The sequence below is a fragment of the Mastacembelus armatus genome, chromosome 13 (genome assembly GCF_900324485.2).
Source record: "Mastacembelus armatus chromosome 13, fMasArm1.2, whole genome shotgun sequence".
In the NCBI taxonomy this organism is placed as follows: domain Eukaryota; kingdom Metazoa; phylum Chordata; class Actinopteri; order Synbranchiformes; family Mastacembelidae; genus Mastacembelus; species Mastacembelus armatus.
In genome coordinates, this window is record NC_046645.1 from 17065458 (window position 1) to 17086995 (window position 21538).

A 21538-nucleotide genomic window follows, 5' to 3' on the forward strand; every position below is an offset into this window, starting at 1 on the left:
AGATATTCTAATTCAAACCACTTTTGTTCCAACACTTTTCTAAATTTAACCAATTACTTCTTGTTCTTAAACCTAAAGTTAGTTTTATTATCTAAGCCTAATGAAACCATGACTGTTCCATAATTGTGTGTTTATAACTGCTTCCATGATAGCAAAGGTCCAGTATATTGTTGATGGGTTATATATATAAAACAGCAAAGGTGTGTAAGTGTGCCACAACAAGGTTCCAATTCGAGGGTAGAGACAAACGTGAGTTATTTTAAGGTTGCAGGACTTGTACTTAATATAATAATTATGTGCCATACCTGTATGTGCATTGAAAGTGTTTCTGGTAGCTGTAATCATCATTCCTCTTCATGCTAGCTGTAAGCTTAATAGACTATGCTATTATGTAAGGCTTTAGAAACAACAAACAAACAAAATTAGATCAAAAAATTGTAGAAGAGGATATCAAAAATGAATTGTATGTGATTTGGTTTTGTTAAAATTGGAAGCACTAATAACTGAATTGGATGTAATGCATTGCATTCTGATAAACTGATTGTTCTTTTGCTAAATCACAGATTTCCCCTCTGAAAATGTAAAACAGTGTGAAAGGGTCAGAGAAATTAATAATATTATAACTTATTTGGCTTTTTATTGCAGTTAGGAAATAAACCACCAGCTTCAGTTACTTTAACAAGCAATAATTTGAAAAATGTGATTTAAACTGTTTGATAGTGATTAAAATGAGTCTTGATGAAAAATAAAACAGGTATACAGGAGTTAATTAAAAAGAAATAAAAGATGAACAACATAAATAAGTATAAAACATATAGAGGTAGTTTCCTTTCAGCATTTAAAAACATGCTATTTGTTGTTTTCTTTAATGCTCAAATGTATGTCATAAATACTAAGAGGAAACTGTTGTATCATTCAGTTAAGCTATAAGTGTGTACATCTATATGCACTCTACCCAGATGTTAAAACAGCAGTAACAAGAATGACTATGCTGATATTTTGCCATCTTTATGTTTCTAAGGTAAACTATTCAAGACTCCCCTCCTTCCCGGAATTTCATCCATACCTGCAATGCAACATTCACCCTCTCCAGGGAGACCACAATATTCCACTGAAACCCAGAATGTAATGTTACTACTGTCCAGGTTTTCAATAAAATGCCAGCATTGGCCCTGAATGTTTGCAGTCTAATGTACTAGTCTCCGCCATGTCCTCATATCCTTCAAACCCAGGGTGGAACTCATCACTGCAGTGAAAACACTGGGAAGGTGTTAAATTACATCAACAAACCGACTGGGACTATCTTTCACACCTTGTCCCATCACTCTAACAACCATCTGAAATATACAAATGTGGAAGATCTGGCACCATTTATGCCAATCACAACCACACAATTATAAACACTGGCATAGTGTGTAAGAACAACAAGCAACACAAGTGTGAAACTGATAATATCATTGATTAAAGCCAATTATGACAAAATGTAGATGAATAGGACTGAACCAACTGATCAAAGCATAATTAAAATTTCTTTTGTGGAAAGATTCTGTCCAAAAATAACAATCAGTAATATTTGGAAATTTGTTTAATATCGGTATATTATTACTTTATTACTTTCCTGACCAAAAATCTATGTTTTGAAATAAACAAAAATCATGTCATAAAAATTATTTTCTGTTAATCAACATAACAGGGAACCTTTTAATTATTGCATCTGTAAAGTTACATAATGTGTATGTTGAATAAATCTGGCAACTGTCACTGTCAACATTGAATAGTGCGGCAACTAATGCATGATTAAGGCTTAGCCTATGGTTAGATTTAAGCTCAGTTAAATATTCAGAAAGTCAGAAGTGATAGTACACATTCAGAGTTTTTTTAACATAAAACAAACGCTGAGACCGTTCACTGCTGGAAAATCAAGAATCGACAGTATTTGTAAAATAAAAAAAAATCAAGTGTCTCCATAGGTTGGGGATTTCCTATTTGATATCATCATATTTTTAAAGATTATTTTAATGTATCAGGGATCAGGGAAGGAACTCCATTTTATCACTTACTAACAAATTTGCAATATTTAGGAAAATTACAATTATATGCAGTATCTACATACCTGCAGCCTCTTGATGGCAGAATATTTGGGGCTAATAAGTATTGGAGTAAACTATACTGACTGGACAATTCCTTTTATTAAACTAACTGTAAAATATGAAAAAGTTGGATATAACTGGCTTCAAAACTAAATGATTTTTTTTAATAATTCATGATTTTTACAAAAAATTAAATACGGTCAAAAATTTGGGGTCACCTCATTTTTCCAGTTGTAATAAAAATTTATTAATTTAGTTAGTTTTATTCTTTTATTCCACTGGCTGTAAGTATTTTTTGCCTAATTACTCTGATTCCCTATGTTCATTGCCTTTTTTGCACCATTATGATAGTGAAATCCAGTCCTGCGTCCTGCTGTGCTGTATTGTCCAAATAATGCTTCAGAGGGTGTCTTTTTCAACATTGCCTTTATACACAAACAGTTTGCTGGTCTCAGTTGGGACACCTCTAGGTACTGTTTGCATCCTTTTTAAAGCTATATTTACTTCTGCTGCAGAAAAGATAGAAGTATAACCCAATACCTGATCTCTGAATTAATTTTCATTCATCTTCTGTTTTCAACTATACTTTTGAATGGTAGCCTTTATATTTCCAGGAACATTTAACATGGGAAATGTTAATATATTTAAAGTTAATATATGAATGATATGATATTGGTATACTAGGTATGTTATAAAAAGCATGTAATGAGAATTTAGTACTACACTGATAAGTGGTGACAATAAAGATGCTGCTAATTGGGGTTTTATTTATCAAAAAACTTTGTCAGGGCAGTACCTCACTGTAAGGGCTGTTTTTATTGAACCAATCAGAAGACATGGGAGTAGACCTATTGTATTGCCTGATCAAAAAGATACAACAATATATTGAGCAGATAACTTGGCTAAAATATAATGAGAAAAGGTGATCCCCATACCTGCTGCTTTTTTCCTACCTCTTTATATGTACCTCATCATTTAGCTGCCTTCTTTACTCACAAAGTTTATACCATTATCCCTTAGTTATATTATGACTCGCCAATGTGCAAATTTGACAGTTTTGCTCTTCAGAGTGGAACTTAAAATTGCATACTAAATTTTAGAGCAGTCAGTCCATGACTGAGCATTGCAGCTGATTCTTGTTTGCAAATGGAAATTGTGGTATGAGAATAGCACTAATGACAAAGTCAGCCGTCACACAAATCATTGGGTTTCATTTTCTAGAAACATCATCCACTACAAACTGTTTGGCAGCCCTGCCAGTAATTGCTGCAGACTCAGGATGAAAGTGCTGGATGGACGGTGACAAAATGTCTTGGGCCAAGTATGTATTATTATGGATACAATGTTTTAAATACTTGTTAAAAGAAAACTCATCTGCAGGTGACTAGTGTATGGACTCATTTGGTATAGACTACAGGTTTCACCATTTCCCACTCAACAAGTAAATATTAAATCCACCCAGGGGAACAAGTTGTGTGTACCATGCTTTAAAAGGCTCCCACTGAGCTATAATCTGATTGGTTGTGAAAACAATTCTGATAATGCTGTGGAATTAGACAAGCCCCCCTGTTGACTGTTACATTTAAAACCAATGGCACACAGGCCTGAGTTAATGACCTGGCTTACTACTCAGATTGGATGGCAAAATGAGCTTGAATAGTACTTAAGGGAGTCCTTAATATTGAATGCAATGTAAGCTAATTAGCTACAGTAAAACACTGTACAGCATACAGTACAGTAGCTTTGTGGGACCATGAGTTAGGGTGATTGGATGGATAGAGACTATGAAATCTCTACTATAGGATGCACACTAGAGACACTTAGACATTCTAATAGAATAGATTCTAAAGGTACACACATTAAGGACTTTATAAGAACTGTACTGTTGAATTAGTACTGAATTAAAAAATATCTACAACGTACTCAACAGTATGTGTTAGGAATAGGTATTGAATAACTAACCTTAAATGTGGGTGATTTTTTTTTAAAATTTTTTTTCTTCTTCTCATATTAAAGCTAAACCAGGTTCTAGATTCACCACATTAATTTATGGTTTTACTCTCTCAATGAGATTTATGGAAAATGAAGAAGTATAGCAATTACTGAAGTAACTTTCACCACTGCAAAACTGTCTTTGTAATCAAATATATATTGTTAGGTTTGGGAAGCGTTTTATCTAAATGCTAAGAATAAGGAAAAGGTAAGTTCACAGTTTCACACTGCTGGATTCTTTGCTCTGGAACAAAGTATTAGACTTGGAGATAGACTGACAGTCAAAATCACTCTCTTTTAAGTAAATTGTATTTCTCTTAGTACCTGGAGAAGCTTAGGAGAAATAATATTAAAATATTTATTTTTGGAAATTATTTAGCATGCCTGATCCAAATAAAGTAGTTAGAAACTGGTCAAATTACCACTGTTTATTTTACAGTTGCTGGAGGCATTTAAAGAAAATCTTCACTCTCATTTAATATTGTACTGAACTCATACACAGAAAATATAATATTTTCACACAGTAATAGAGCTTTATCAGTGACACATAAGATGACATTATTCTATCATTTCAACATTAAAACTTGATACACCTCTTGTAAAACAAGACACCATGGCTTGATTTTCATCATGAATTTGTCTGCAATCAAACCGTCTGCCTGGCTGTAAACACAACACTCCACAAACCCAACTCACAAAAAATGTCTGCGTTTAAAAGTTAATGACAGTAAATTATTGCATCTGGCCATCCCAATCACTCTCTCAAAATGGGAATGAATAAAACATTATATCTATTCTTCCAAGAAATAAGTGATGAGAGGTCATGATTTGAAGTTAAAGGTCAAAGGCCCATGTCTTTTGCTCCAGGCTGAGCCTGCTCACATAAGCAATCATAATGTGTGTGATCAATACTAATAGCAAATAGCGTTGGCCTCATGGTCAAAATTACAGGTTTGGAGACTGTTCAGGCTTGCATTCAACAGGCTGTCCGGGGGCTTTTGGCATAGCTGACAGAGCTGTGTGATTTGTTGGAGTGATAAATTATGACAGCTACACTGTAATTTTCATTACTGAAGAGACTGGCTGTGGGTTATATGACTGCATCCAGCAATTTGAATCCAGGGTTTAGCCCAAAATTTGTGTGTGTGTGTGCGTTTGTGTTTGGGCATGTAGGTTTGAGTCAGATGGGGGCTGTGTGATAACAGTTTTATGATTGCAGTATCGTGTACATTATATATTCCAAGTACTTAGATTGACTCATGATGCACTGATAACACAGTGCGCACATCAATACTCAAAATATATAAGAATAAATTACCTGCATTTAGACAAAAATCAATGAAATTAATGAAAGTTACAGAATATCTGTTTATCTGATTCACTCCACACATGTTTAGAGACATATACTCAGCTTTGAAAAAAAAGGTGTTTGATTTAAGTAAAGTGCAATATTTAGGTTTCCACATCACATTTTTGTAAGTTTCCTACTGGATGAAGATTGGTGGCATGCAAACTAGTTGTGATGTCACAAATCATCACTCAGATTTTAAGCCACCTTTTGAGTATTAAAATCTAATCCTACATTATTCCAAATGACCATTACCAAAACACATTTTTGAATGAAGGGGGAACCCCTGCCCTATTGTACAGATGAATGCTCATAATAAAGCTGGAACAGTGCTATCATGTACCCAGTGGGTATATAGGGATCTCCATCAGGACCAGATTTATTAAGAAAGTGGTAATGTGCTTTTCATTGTGTTGGCAGCCAGAATCTGTGCTTTTAGGTCTTTATTTACTAGAACAGCAGCTAATTATGCAGTCCCCTCCTGGGCTGCAACTGGGACGGCCCTCCAGTAATGCAGCCAGATTTTAGCTCATTTGAGATCAGAAATAGTCATCTCAATTAAAAAACCTTTACTTGAGTGGATGACATATTGGTGTTTTACATTTATGTGTTCAGCTCAGGTTAAACAATTTGAAATTTCCAGGGTATCATGAATATGTTTAAAGCTGTGTTAGTCTGTCAAGTTGCTTATCAGAGAGATTTTTGTGATGTATCATACTGTACTTGTAATTGGCAGAAAGTTAGGCACTTTTTTTTCTTCTTCTGTCTTCTCTCCTAGTTTGGTGTGTAGGAGTCAAAATGAGAGGCAAGTTCAGAGAGATAACAGTAAAGATAGCAGGCTTATTGTTTTGGCATTGTTTTGATCATTTGCTAATAATTTACTAGTAAATCTAGGTACGTTTACATGATGTGGTAGCCCAACTAATAGAGTTAGTCAAACTAAATCTGGACTTTTAATATATTTAAAGGGTTAAAATAGGATTAAGATCTAGGTATTAAAATAGGGCTAGGTTCTGCAAACCTGATAATGTTTATAGTGTCTAGGTTATGAATATTAATATCATTAACAAATGGCATATTTCCAGGGTACCAGGTCCCTTGATGGCAGATCACCCAATCTGTATTTATTTATTAATAAGCAGTACAGAATATCAGTCTTTAATCTAAGTGGGAGTTCTGCAAAAGAAACATCAGATATGTATTTTAAAGATCGATTTGACTATTACACGGGGAAAATTGGGGAAATTGAACAGGGAATTTGGATGAATTAATGAATTAAAACATCTTAGAAATACTGGTATAAACAGCAGGTGATTTTGCAGTGGTGAAAAAAGGAATTTTTTGGATTAATTTATGTTCAGGTTTGAATCTAAAGTCTAAGCTAAGTAGGCCAACTGAGATAGGTTTGAGACAATCAGCACAGCCACGGTTATTTATCTGATTGCTGGGATCGAGTTTACTGAGGTTCGTGCTGGTCTAACTGCAGTCCAACTGGCAGATCTTCTGGAGGTGCATCGGCATTCCTTGGAAGTCTTTCAGCTGCAAGTCTAGGACATCTGTTCATCACAGAGTTGCTGTCATTGTCTGGTCGTGTGGCTCTGCTGGATTATTTTGTGGAGCTTCACTGATGTCGCCTTTTGTGAACATTCACACTCAACTTCTGAGGTTAAACTTTGCTGCACTGTGAGTGTCAGCTTAAGGTGAGCTATTTACTACAAAACAACCCTGCGGAGGAGAGCACAAACTTAGCGAGTCAACTCGCTTTTGGTTACCGGATTCTCTCTTCCATGTGGGAAGCAGGATACTTCTCATGTGCAGCATGTCTGTGTGCAGTGTCTGCCTCTCAATACAGGCACCTGTCATGTACCTGACTCTGTGGTCAGAGAGAGTCCCCTCTCCCTGATTCTCTATGTTCCTCTGTGTTCCTTGCCACATGACTGTTCTGTCTTCTGTTCTTTGGGCAGTGTTATTATTTGGACAGCACTATATTTAGCACTGAATTTAAGTTGACATAACAGATGTCAACTTTGTTTAAAAGTATAAATAAAATAATAATGTTTTATTCTGGTAAATTAGAGAACAATTTCATTGTACAATGACAAGTACAGTATATCAGTAAATGCTTTATTGTCTACAGGGCATACAAAATAGCATATTACTTAGTAACTCACTTAAATGTATCTTATGATGCAATTGCAACAACAGCGACTCATGCTTAACTGAAACACAAATAAATTAAGTTAGTAATACTACTATAATTAGATCTAACTTGAATTACAGTTATACAGAGATACTTCAATGTGCGTCATGATTATCATGGTTATTATTAATACTTGTGTTTCAAATACATAACCAAAAAGAGGTTAAAGAGCTTGTTGCAAAGAAATTAGGCTTTGCGTATTTTGATTCCTCAGTGTACATCACTGCTTAAAATATTCTTTTCATGTGTATAAGCAATGTGAGAGCTATCTCCTCACTTCTAACCTCCAGCATTTTGTTCAAGAATAAAGATGAAGAAGGGAGTTAGTGAGTGACTCAAAACATAATCCACTTTCCTCAACATGGTTGAGGCACCCAGGATGTTTTTCTGAAAAATACAAAATAACTGGTAGTATTATAGTTGTTTAATAGGATTTCAATTTTTGACTGATAAACACTAAGGACTGAAAAAAAAAAAAATAGCCTTAAAAAAGACGATATGGCTAATGTTAGCCCACATCCAGCAGGCAATCAGTACTTATTTGGAGTTGATATATGCTGTATATTTTTTTAATTCTGGGTTTGTTTCCACCAACTCAAAAAAAAAAAAAAAAGATTAAATAAAAAACACTGTATGTGAGTTTTATGTTGTTAAATGCTCCACTCTATTGACCAGCGAACTGATAACTGTCTGCTGAGGGGTAGCAGGTACTCTACAGTAGGATTAATGGAACTGTTTTGCTGTAAACAGTTGGCTGCTGCTGGAGGAAACAAAGCTGATGAGAGCACAGAGAGTGAACCAGAACAATAAAATCTAAATATTAGAAAAGTGCTAAAACACTCTGTAAAGCTGGAAAGGTCTGGTGATAATTCTTTTTTGGGTTAATCAGTATAAGTGACACATTTCATTTTTATTTGTGGTCTTTGTTTTGCTTTTGGTTCATCATTGCTGTTAACAGTTTATCAATACAGTCAGTGCCTTCACATGAGTACTGTAATACTGCTCAGTGTGATTAGAGTGCAAGTACAAGGAAGGCAGTTTCATATGTTCTAATGCTTGCCATTCCAAAGGGGAACATGTTTTACACATCAAACTGTGAGCATGAGTATGTATGTCAAAAAGTTGTATACATCATTTTGTGGCTTCAGAGGGAGCTGTGTGAAGTCTAAAGCACTGCAGCATTGGTTAGCCCTGAAGCCTTCATGTCTCTAAATAAAATATAAATATATATAATCTGAGATTTGGTGGGTTTGTGCCCCAAATATGTTAACCTCATTGGCCTAGTCTCAGCATACTGTAAAGGTGACTGTCCAGACTATGGTGACTAGTCCTCCTAGGAGGCTGTGACAATCCCAGTAAGTATTACACAGATACAGATCCTTATACATCATAAACTCTCGACAAGGATCCAGTTTACTCCCCGGCAAATGGAAGAGGGAGCTGTTTCCAGAGATCACAACATTTGAATAACATGAGTTGAAGGCACCTTTCTTAGTGAGTTGAAGAGATTAAAAATGGCAAAACCTGTAAACGTCTGTAAGAAGCTGAAGCTCTGTGATAAAACACGATGCATGCCTCTGAGGTTGAGAGGAAGGCGGGCGAGACAGGCATAAGGAAACACATGGACTTTGGCAAATATGGTCTCAACAGGATGTTCTGGGCTGGGTTATACCTTCACTTTGACTGGTAGCCTTTTTCCAGCTGCTGGTAAGCCTTCAATTAAATGACGGCTACCTTTTTCAAGTCACTAATCCTCTTACAGTTTGGAACCTTACCCTTTGCCATGCAGAAAATACTCACATGCACAGGCATAGTGTATGTAAGTATGTGTGTCTGTTTGAAGAGGGAGTCTGCTTCAGCTTCACCCTGATGCTGCCTGTGTTGCAGTCATCCTGCCTTCTGGTACCTTCTTAGGTTGACAAAAGAAGCAGTGTTGATATAAACTGAGCCTGGAGGTAAAGTATGCATGAAGAAAAATGTACATGTAGCAAACCTGAACCTAAATAATACATAAAAATGTAATGACACTGTCTGCAACAATTATATATATCATTTCTTTGTAATTTTAAAGAAACTGAAAGAGAGAAAAAAATAAGCAAATTTTATAATTTGTTTGGACATTTATGTAACATAATTTGTATAATCAGGTGATAGTTAAAAATGTTATTTAGAGGTGTGGAAGACTATAAACTAGAAACACCTGGAGAGAAAGGGTAGTATCAGTATGTGCAAAGGTTTCAAAGGATACATTCTTACATACGGAGGTCTCTAGAAGCTCATAGAAACTATTTTTATTTCTTATAAAATGTTGTTATATTTATATATATAATTGTTATATTTCTGTAGTAGGCAACACTTTTTATATTATCTGAGACTCGAATTGGAGATGTCATATGTGTGCAAAAGGGGTCTGAAGGTATGTTTTTACACAATGCATGTATACACACCAATAGTCCAATTGAGCCCCACAGTACCCAGTGAAATGTTATTTAGAGGTGTGGAAGACTATAAACTAGAAATGGACATTTCACTAAGAGTAATTACTTCAGCAACTAAATGCATTTCTTCTTAAATAAAAGGCTTTCAGGGAGGAAGAGGGTATTAAAGAAGCAGGAACTGTTCAAAAACACAAAATGCTTCATGTAATCTTGAACTTTCATAATTCCGACTGTACTGGTAGTAAACCACGCAGCAAAATTTCTAAATTAGAACAATTTTTGTTTACTAGAAAAAATGCACAGAGAATTTCACACAAGTGATGATGGAAGAAAATTGTAGATTCCTATTAAAAAGAAAAACACTACGGGTAAATCACTTTTACTCTTGTAAACGTGGCTCAAGAAAAAAGAAATGTAAATTTTTACCCTTCATTTCAGACCTTTTGACTTTAATTTGACCTTTTACACATGAACCAAGATGTAAACCAATAGGATACATGAACTCATATCAACTGACAAGTCATTGGAAAGATTTGATGACTATTTTTCAGAGGCTTTTAGAACGTCAGCATTTTACTGAATTTGATGTCTTTGTATTAAGGAAAAGGGACAAATCACAGAACTTCAAAAGCTAAACTACCATTAAATCCATCCTCTGATTAGAACCTGCCAAGAGGAAATGTGTCAGATTTACAGTAGGGACCAGACACGAAACATTCCCCACAATACCTGTTCAGAGTTCTTTGCTGTCTTTGTGAGTTATTTGTGAACACCAATGAATAGAAATACACTCATCTGATTTCATAAAATGCTTCATGACCTAGGCTCTGGATCATTTTTACCCAGGTAGAGCACAGCAAAGAATCTCATTTCCTCATTCATGGTTCTGATACTGTTGCTCATAAAAACTCTGCCCCTCTAATGTTAACCGAGACAGCTCAGTTTTGTGATGGTGATTATCAAGGTACAGCTGGATTTCCAAGTTTTGATCTGGCTTTTGATTTTTTTAAAAAAAAGTCCGAACAAGTCACAGACCAAAACCAGAGCTAGCAGCCAACAATGTCCACGGCAATTGAACCAAAGTATACCTGTGAAAGGGAGCTATCTCCTGAATGATATATCTAAATTATATATTTAAAAAAAATTCTAGAATTGTTCTGCTTTGTTTTCACACCACAAACAAATCACACAAGAGTTTGCTCAGTGATGGACAGTCTCACCTTTTCATGTGGTCCAGTTGTCAGCTTAAATATCATCCTAAATTAACTGAAACTAAATACATTATGCATCAAGACACTTTATTTCTGTGTGTTTTTAGAATCTATATTTCTATGAAGCACCACAGATTTTGAAATGTTCTACTCAGGTCGACAGAGGAATTGCTGATGTGTTCCACAGCTACTTAACTGTGGTGCAGTGCCCCTGTCCTTTAAATACGATCCATGCTTTATATAACAGTTCTGTGATGTTATATATGCTTATCCCTAATATATTTTTAGTTAATAAAACATTGATTCAGTATGACAACCTTTGTTTTCCCTCAGGACATCCACCTAGTTTTCCTCATATTTCCAAATGTGCATGTTGCAAAGAACAAGTTGAAAAGAACCAAATACAGTGTATCGCAATACAGTCTCTCTACAAAGCATTTGGATGTTCAAAATATATGTAATCCCAAAATGGGAGGAAAGAGGACTGCTGCTCTTTTGGGAAACTACCAAAACAAAGGAAATTCACTTCTTATTATTAATTTTTTTTTCTCACCCAAAGTGCTTAAATTGCAGAAAGCAGGAAGTGAGGAATCTTCTGTAATTTTAAAGGGAAGTGCAGGAGAGGCATGAAAAAGTATTTCATTTTGAGTCAGGGTTTAATTTTCAGTGCTTCAGCCCATACTGACAGCTAATATACTGCTGATAAACGCAAAAAACCCCATATGACTGCAGCATCAATGGTGCTTATAAATTATCATGCATTCATGATGCCTTGTAACCATGCTTATATGAACACATAATTACTGACACATTACAGCATCGCTCATAAAATTTGTGATTTTCTTGCAGTCATGTTCATAAATGCATATTATAATCCCTTTGAATAGCTTTATGTATGCCAGACAAACAGACAGCTGAGCACAGACATCCCTCACTGAAGCTATTGATCAGGATGAAGCACAGACCTCTGTAAAAGGATGGGTGTTCCTGCTATAATCAGCCAACACTGAGTATTGATTGGCCAGTGTCGGGCAAATCGAGTAAAAGGAGGACACAGTCAGAGTCACGGGCAATTAATGGTCCCAGGCTACAGTGCAAGTTCTCTGCTCTCTTTTCCTTCCCTTTCATCTCCATCGGGCATCTAAAATCTATTGTAAAGAGTTTATTGACACACTAAATATGAATCTGCATTTGCAATATGTGAAGGGTGCACTGATATTACAAATACACAACGCAGGGGTTATTTGGATATAGAAAACATAATAAATTCTAAATACTGCAACTGCACTGCGGGAAAACATAATTTACATCATGTTTTGATCATGTCATTAAAAGGAATACAACACATAATGAAACGCTCACATGAAAACATATTGCATGTGCATTAAAAGAGGGCACTCTAACCTATGATCTCTCTTGCAGAAAAGGAGTAATGTGGCTTCTGTGACAGACTAGTGCTGCCAAACAATATGGCTCAGATAACATACAGTAACACCTATACTAAACAGTGCTGCTAAATACAGCAAAACAGTGAGTTCCTAACTTAAAATATACTGAGTATTCAACAAGTTATTATACTGTACACGATGAATAATGTCAAGTTACAGTAAATATTTGGTGGCATACCCCTTTGGCAAATGCTAGTCTTTCAAACTCCATGCACCTGTAATACAACTGTTGTGTTGAAAATCTGACATCTCAAAAGCCCTAACTGAGATCACCTTGAGACACCATGGGGGGTATTTGCTTTAGAAAGTTATTCCAGAGCAAAATAAGACATACACAGTACAGATTGCTTTCACAAGCTAGGGGCACTTCCTCTGAAAAGTGAACAGATCTTCATGTCTAAAAATATGTGACGTGATATTAAAATATAGAAGAAATATGGATTTATTATGCCAACATTTTTGGATGTTTGGAATTGTTTATCCAATTTATGTTTCAGACCATCCTGTTTCATCCAGAGTAAACCAAACCATCCCAATCTTTTAGATTTCTGACTGTGTTTTTCTACCTTTCAAACAGCCCCTGGATTCATTCATTTCTACATACAAAAAAAAAATTCAACTTGCAGAGGCTTGATAATAAATTGCTTGACTGTGATATTCTATCACAATGTGTATTTAGAGTTGTGTGGTACCATGGATCATACTGCTCAGATCAGTCAGCAGATCAAGCTGCTGACACACATCTTCATACAATTTAACAACAGCTAAATTTACAAGAAAACACAAATGATAGATTTGCTTCACAACAGCATCATTCCTACACACTTATAAAGAATACTTGTTGTATGAAATTATAGTGAAATTATTCTGTTTCTCACTTTGCAGAGAACCCCCTGACAAGCTTTGCAACATCAGAAGAAATCTACATCAGCGTGGCATGTCTGCATCACAGAGGGATCTATGCTTAGACCAAGAGGTGTGACCAGCACCTCAAAAACTGAGGTCATGTGTCCGAATTCCCCCAGCCCCACCCCACCACACCACATCTGCCCTGCAAATTTCTCTAATCCAAGAGATAACATGTTGAAGTCACACTCCCAAAATAGTTCTAAAATGTCACAAGACAAAAACATAGAGCATCATCTTACATCCAGGCTGATACCACTCTTGAGTAATATGCTACAGCCTGCAGCTAGTTAGCTTTCTTAAAGTCTGAGAAGAGGGGAATTCAGCAAGCCTGAGTCTATCCTAAGATAACTAAATCTGTCCTTGGTTATACAGAAATTTGTGGAACCTGGCCAATACTATCGCTTGACCTCACCAACAAAGGAAACCTTTAGGCAAAACCTCTCACACAACTGCTTGTACAATGTAATACAACATGCCTCATATCAAAACAAACCAAAACTTTGATACACCTGTCACAAGTCACAATCCTGTTGGCTGGGTCAAAATACTATCATGGTTATAGGAATGCTAATGAAAAATAAGGTATCTATAATCACCAATCAAGGCAAAAAAAAAAAAATTATCTGTCAATATCTGTGCAAGCCTCTCAGAATAGCAAGCCTTGCTGGAACATAGTGATTTACTGTCCAATTTTCAACAGCCCCTGTATCCGTTTCAATCAAATCTCCAATATTAACGCCAAGCAATAATTTCTTCTGCTTTATTACAAATGTAGCCCTCCTATTCAATAAATCAGCTGCCAGAAGCCGGTATAATTCAGAGTGGAAATCGGGCATATTTTATACTGGCTGAGTCACACTCTAAATGAACTATTATTTCAGCTTTATGTTCTTTTGTGGAGACAGAGACAGGGAGACACTTTTTCTTTAGCACTAAAGTAAAACTTTGTTCAAAGATTTAGCTACAGTTCACATAGGTAGCAGATTGTTCATAAAACAAGACATTCATGGCTATTAAAAGAATAAAAATATGATAATAGGGTGCAGTTTTATTAGGACACTAGTGGATTGAGATGATGTGCCTCATGCTGAAGTTGTGGTTACCTTAAGTGGGATGACACAGTTATGGGGTTTTTTAAACTAGAGAAAACATAATGAAGATTTTCTATATGGCTGTTAGCATGGTGTAAAATTAACACCCAGTGAACACCAAATACATGTGAAATCTGATTCTGGTGGATAAATCAGTGGGTTATCCAACATACTGGCTTCCACCATTACTGTGAGTGTTTATTTGTGTTTGCACAGCTGAGTGAATAAATGTCTTTGTTAACTGTCACAAAGCATAACAATGGACCTGTAACTGAAATGATCTTGAGCTGTTAGTTTTACAGATTCTACATTATTCAATTTTTACAGTTTGTTTTTAATCAACATAAGAACAGTTTTAGTTTTGAAAGTAAATGTGGTTTAGTTTAGTTAGCTGAATTAGGTTAATTAAATGTAATGAGTTTGAAGAGTAATGATGCATTTGAGTGTTCTCAGTAAATTTGTAAAACGTTGGAGTTTACCACCAGAAAGTTGTCCTTATACATCCAGTGAAATGGTAAATGTGAGTGAAGTCAGACAAGTTGTATGATGTTCGTTTTGTATGTTTTAATTTACATGGATAATGAAAAAGTTGACAATATTTATTAATTGCATTGATGAAGTTTCCTTTTATTTCAGCACATTGTTCATCATTGTTATATTGTATTCATGAGTAATCACAGTGTAACTTGAGTTGATTTTGTATCTATGAAGTACTAGATGGTGAGAACCAATGAAAAACCTGAATAATGTGTTGCTACAATATCCCATTTTCTATTGGAGTGACATACAGTATCAGGTTTCTCAAAATTGGAAAAGGGCTTATCCAGCCTTCTGAAATGACGATATGATGTTCACATGATGCAAAACCAAACCCTGATCAGCAGCAAGACAGCGTGCATGTAAATAAACTCATTGTAAATATAAAGTATGCTGGAAATGCGGGTTAGAATTTTATTGCACTTTCCCAATAACCACACTTGCACTCCTGAGCATTTAAGTGTGAGTTCACATGATGGCAGGTAGTAGGCAAGTGCATCCCATGTCAGCACCAAACTCACACTTGATTCTCACATCGTTTTCAGAACCAAGGGTATTCTGCTATTCACCATGGGCGACTGCAGCACATTACTCCAGTTGTTGGCAGTTGTGTGAGTTTTTGATGTTGGAAAAAAGTGTCACATTAAAAATCATGGGAAAAGTGGCTGCTTACAGATTTAAATGTTGAAAAATAATATATTGAGATGTCACATTACAGCAGAAAATCATCAAGATGTAAGATAAACTATGTAGTATTTGGTACTACACAATATTTTTTCAGCATATTAGTGAGGGCTTTTGCTACTTGATTTTACAAGCAAAGCATGGTACAGTATGTCCATGTATAATGTAAAACACTTGTACTAGACAAAAACTCTGTTTTTACAGATGCTGTAGCCAAACAATTTCAGGAATAAATGACATCATCAGAATTTGTCCTAACCTCATTCCTGTCCTGTTCCAGTGACTTAATCAACAGTTGTATCGCTATGTCTTAGCCCAGTTACTGATGGCTCTCTCTCAAATGCTGCCTTTCTCATTACAGTAATGAACTTTATAATTACCTCCACCCCCTCAGAGAAGAATGAAGGCCATTAAGATACTGGGATTGGTTTTTATATCATTTACTTAGCCCAGGACACTAACCAGCAGCCATTTTCCATCTCAATAAAGTTTTACATCCTTCAAACTGTTGACAACACTGACTTTCTTTCCTCCAACGAAACTTACAACGATATACAAAATGGCACAAAGCTTCAATGCAGAATTTAGAATGTGTCACAACCACTCGTTAAGTGGCCCAAAATAATCTTAATAAAGTGTTAAACTGGTCTTGGGAGTGTTATATTGTTTTCCAAATATGACAGAACTATGAGCATCAACATACAGTACAACACTGAATGGGCTTGGATTACAAAGCTCCTCTAAAAAAAGATGATGATTCAAATGTTCCCATAGCTGTGTAGCTGTATGGTGCATTATAGAGAATGAGAAAAGACAAGTGACTGGACTCGGCAGTGTTACAATAGAACTTACTAATGACAAAGTCTATATGAAATGAATACTCACATATTAAAATAAAGCAACTCTCATTATAATATCATTGTGGTACAGCTGCAGATTACAAGCAAACAAATAGCTCAAGCAACATTTTGAAGGCATCCATGTAAAACCATTATAACAATCAGCAATTAGCATCCTTGCTGTTAAAGTCATGAAAAAAAAAACAATTTTCCCTTTAATATATATTTTAATTATACAATTGATCATACAATTCATCTATTCTCCAATCAAATGAAATCTGAATGAAACATTACCAGGCTTGTTTGCATTTTATTATGGAATATTGGAGCTGTTGCACAACAGTGGTCTTAAATGAGCACAGCATGGTGTGAAAATAGATTTGAATTTCAAACAAAAGACTTGCTGATTCATAACTTAGTGTGTGCCTAATTTCTGTCTCTGTAACAAATGCAAGCTGGTATAAGCAAATACATATACAGCAAACACTGTTGATGGGTATAGTAACAATTACGGTATAGCTTTTAAACAAAGACTATTACCTCGTCTTCCAACAAAACAAGTCAAATGTTATTAACGCAAAAGTAACCTCATCCCTGTATGATTCTCCCCATTCACCAGTCATGGAAAAGAAGGCCAAAAAGCAGAATTTCAATCTGCATCTACTTGTACATGGCAGTCTGCATGACACGAAGAACCCATTTGTGAGGGCATTGTGTTTTGCTGGGATTAATTAAAAATACTCATAATGTAGTGGGGAATCAGGCGAGTCAGGCTTGTGGTATAATAGGGACAATTTTTCAATTGCAATGTTGGACAGAGAGTTTACATTTGAGGTATGTGAGCGTGTGTCAGAGAGAGAGAGAGAGAAAGACAACGAGAGACAACAAGAGACAGTTGCACTACATTGTATGCTATCATGGTGAAACATATGGACAGACAGGTCCTTTGTCACTACTGTAAAGGCACATTTGACATGCTTTGATATAGAGGGGCAAACAAACACAAAAGTACTATGCTACTCACTTGTGTCAGCCTGTCACTCTGTGAAGATAGCATGTGTGTCTGTGTTTGTATGAACCCATTTAAGCTATGTGACCAAGAGAAATGCAGATGTACAAATATAAGATAGTGGTAGTGTTCCTGTGAGAGTGATACCTTCACTATATGTTTCAACAAATATAGAATATACTCTGTGCGTTGTATTTGTACTTATGTAACTTCAAAATAGAGAAGGTATGGTTACAGTTGATTCAAAACCCACTGCAGCCACCTTGCCGTATAATTGAATATGCTCAAAAAGTCAAAACTGTTTCAAAATCACTTGAGTGATAGCTGTGAAGGATTTTTGAATGTAAAAGAAAAAGAAAAATGATTTTCATGTCTAACTTATGTTCTTTATCATATTTGATTTGGTCACCACATGCATGTTCATACTGATAGGGTGAGTGAGTAACATTTGCAATACCTCCCTAGCACCTACGGGTGTCCCTCTTTTTCTTCAGAAGTCATCTTGGCCTGTAACCATTCTTTACTGACACTCGGCAAGAATGACCGAGTATGCGTATCACTGGGCCCCTGGTGCCACACTAATATAAATATTATATTACACAAAGGTGCTATTATCTACAAAAAAACTCAAACATGTTGTGTGGAGGCATTAAACATTTATACCAGTATTCATATTGGAATTAATTCTAAAACAGACACAACTGATTTTGTTTTAATGCAACATAAAATCAAACATGTAGGAAGAAATCTACATATCTAGTTTAGTTAGAATTGCATGTTTTATTATGTGTATTACATGTTATATATTTGTTTATGTTATACATACTCCATGGAAAGGCAGCATCAGTACTGGGTGGATTATCCTAGTAAAATAAATAAAAGAGACAGTTTATTAGAAGTTTTAAAAAGACAGTATGTTATTCAATTATTACCTATTCTATTATTACCTATTCTACCTATTCTTTCTTGTCATTGAGGTTTATAAACAGATTTGAGGAACTATACAGGTAACATATAGTAGGACAGCTTAGTAACAAAGATTTTGTTGCTTCCTTATAACAATCTTCTGTTTCCCAAAGATATATAATTAATATGATTAGATTGCAAATTTCACACACAAACATATTTTCATTTCTGTATTTGTTTTTATAATATATGAAATAAATCATTATAATAAGCAAGTCATGACAAAGTAAAAACAAGAGTGTCAGGTTTAATATATTGCCAGATATTACCTGATGTTGGATGTTTTCTTGTTGAGTTTGTTAATGTTGAGTTGCATTTCCATGGTAGACATATTTAATAATCTGTTATTTTTCTTATTTTAATATGGCATTTGATGCCTCTACTTCCTATTGGAGCTGTCTCATTGTTGTACATTGGTTTTGATAATTAAGAAGTTAAAGGTACATGGATTCGAATTTGCAAGGGAAAAAAAAGGAAAAAATGAATGGAAAGAACAGCGTAGATGAAAGACCTGCGGCCACCTTTTGCTTATATTTTACAGTTCTAAAAGTCTGAATCAATTTCAGAAGAACCAATGTAATAAAGGTATTTTCATGTATGTACTATGTGATATTAAAAAGGTTGTTCAAATTTAGCCCTTGCCATCTCTGTACAAATTTACACAGTAAAGTAAAGCAACTCAAAGCATATAAAAATATGGGAACTAACATTTAAACTCTATTAAAATGAGAAAATGTATTGCTAAGCTCAGTGTTTAATATAGACATTACAGGCAGAAGCATCATAATAACGTCCTGATAGGGTACACTCACCCTTTTTGTTTCTTTGGAATGGCTGGCAAGACAGCAGTACTGAAATCCATTTATGATTTACACAAGGAAGGAGAATGAATAGAAAATTATGGCTGAAACTAAACAGTGGGTCTGGTTGGAGTTTCCCTGGTTATAACCCCTCTTGTAACTTTAACCTCAGGCTTCGTGGTCCTGCAGGTCTCATCATCCTTCAGAAAGATACGCTGTGGGTCTGAACTGGGCATAAACAATGCTACATTATTATGCAGTATGTTGGTGTGTAGGGCCAATCTCCACCACTTTTTCATCAAATCTACCTGCTGAAGCAAAGGGCCCTCTCATTTCCTTGGAAATTGCTAGTTTCAGTGTGTACAAAGAGTATTTGAGCATCTGGTGTAAAGTGAAGTTTGCGGAAAAGGACATGAGGTGAATGCTGATTGGGGCTAAAAACACAGGCTTTGGTGAATCTCTATTTGTTTTTGGACTTACAAACAGTCACATCAAGTGCGACATCAACACTCTGCATGATCTCTTTCTCTCTTTCTGACATGCACACACAAACACACACACACGCACACACACACACACTCACACACACCGACTGACTGTAAGACTGAAAATGTTCATCTTACTGAATGTAAATGACCAGCATACAAATTGGAAATGTGCAATATAATGTCATCATACCTCACATGTGAATGCACAATGTAACACAATTTCTATGTGCAATTTGAATACAATGTTTAAACATATTTTTTTCCAGTGCATATACACTGATTGTAGTATATTTTATTTGTATTGTGTTTATATGTATCTATGGTCCACATATAAACTTTTTTGTGTTGATTTAACACAAACAATTTTGCTGTGCATGTGCTGTTTGTTTTGTTGTGTAAAAATAATTAATTAAATTAAAGCTAAGTGAGAAAAAAATACTAAAAAATTTACACCAGTCTTCCTGTCAGAGCAAAACTCAGGCTAGAATTGCACTTCCAATGCTTTATATCTTCAACATTCTCCTCAACAACACATGGTTGTATGGTTATAACAGCCGCTGTGTGATATATCAGATTTTGAAATGAGCGTTCACAAAGATGTTTTGATTCTAGTTTTTTTTTTTTGTCCTGTCCAGCTGATTGGCATACAGCATTGAGGATCTGGATGCCTTGTTGAGCCAGCATAGTTGATTTTCTAAGAGGTGTTGAACTAACTTCTCTTGTTGAATAGCTCTTGTTTATTTTGATGATGCCAGCTACAGGACAAGTGAGGGGGTCGGGGGACAGAAGGGATAGGGATAGAGGACGAGAGTAGATAGAGATGAGAAAAAAAAGGACAATAGAAAACAACTGCAGTGATGCATATACAATATAAACAATAGCAATGCTTATACAATACGATGCAATACAATGTGAAAATAAAGTCACTGATAGCACATTATTATTATTGTTAGTGATAGTGATAGCAATACAATATTGTTAATAATAACTATAATGTTAACAATGCAATTTACAGTTTCAGCAATGATGCACAAAGCTGACCATAGGATTTCTGTATTTGTGCATGAGTATATATATGTGTGTGTGTGTGTGTGTGTATATACTCACGTACCTATCTAAGAGTGGACAATGACATTATGGACAATTTTTGGGTCCCCTCTTGGACATGTTTTGAATCATGTTAAAATAATGTCTGAAGTGCTCTGGTGAAATTTTTGCCAAAAGGGGACCTGCAAGTGTGTGTGTTAACACTCCACCTCCCTAGTGCCCCTGCTGGTTAGAGCAGGGATTGTAACGACCCATTCACACGTTTTTAACACTCTTCCCCGGTATGACTGTCTACTGTCTTAGGAAGGCTCTGTGAAGGAGGTACTGAAACGTTTTCCTACTGCAGGACACAAGTTGCTTTAAACATTTTGGATTGAATTTTAATGGTGATAAAATACAAAGACCCAATTGCAATGGAAACATTATTTTAACCCTCTGTGG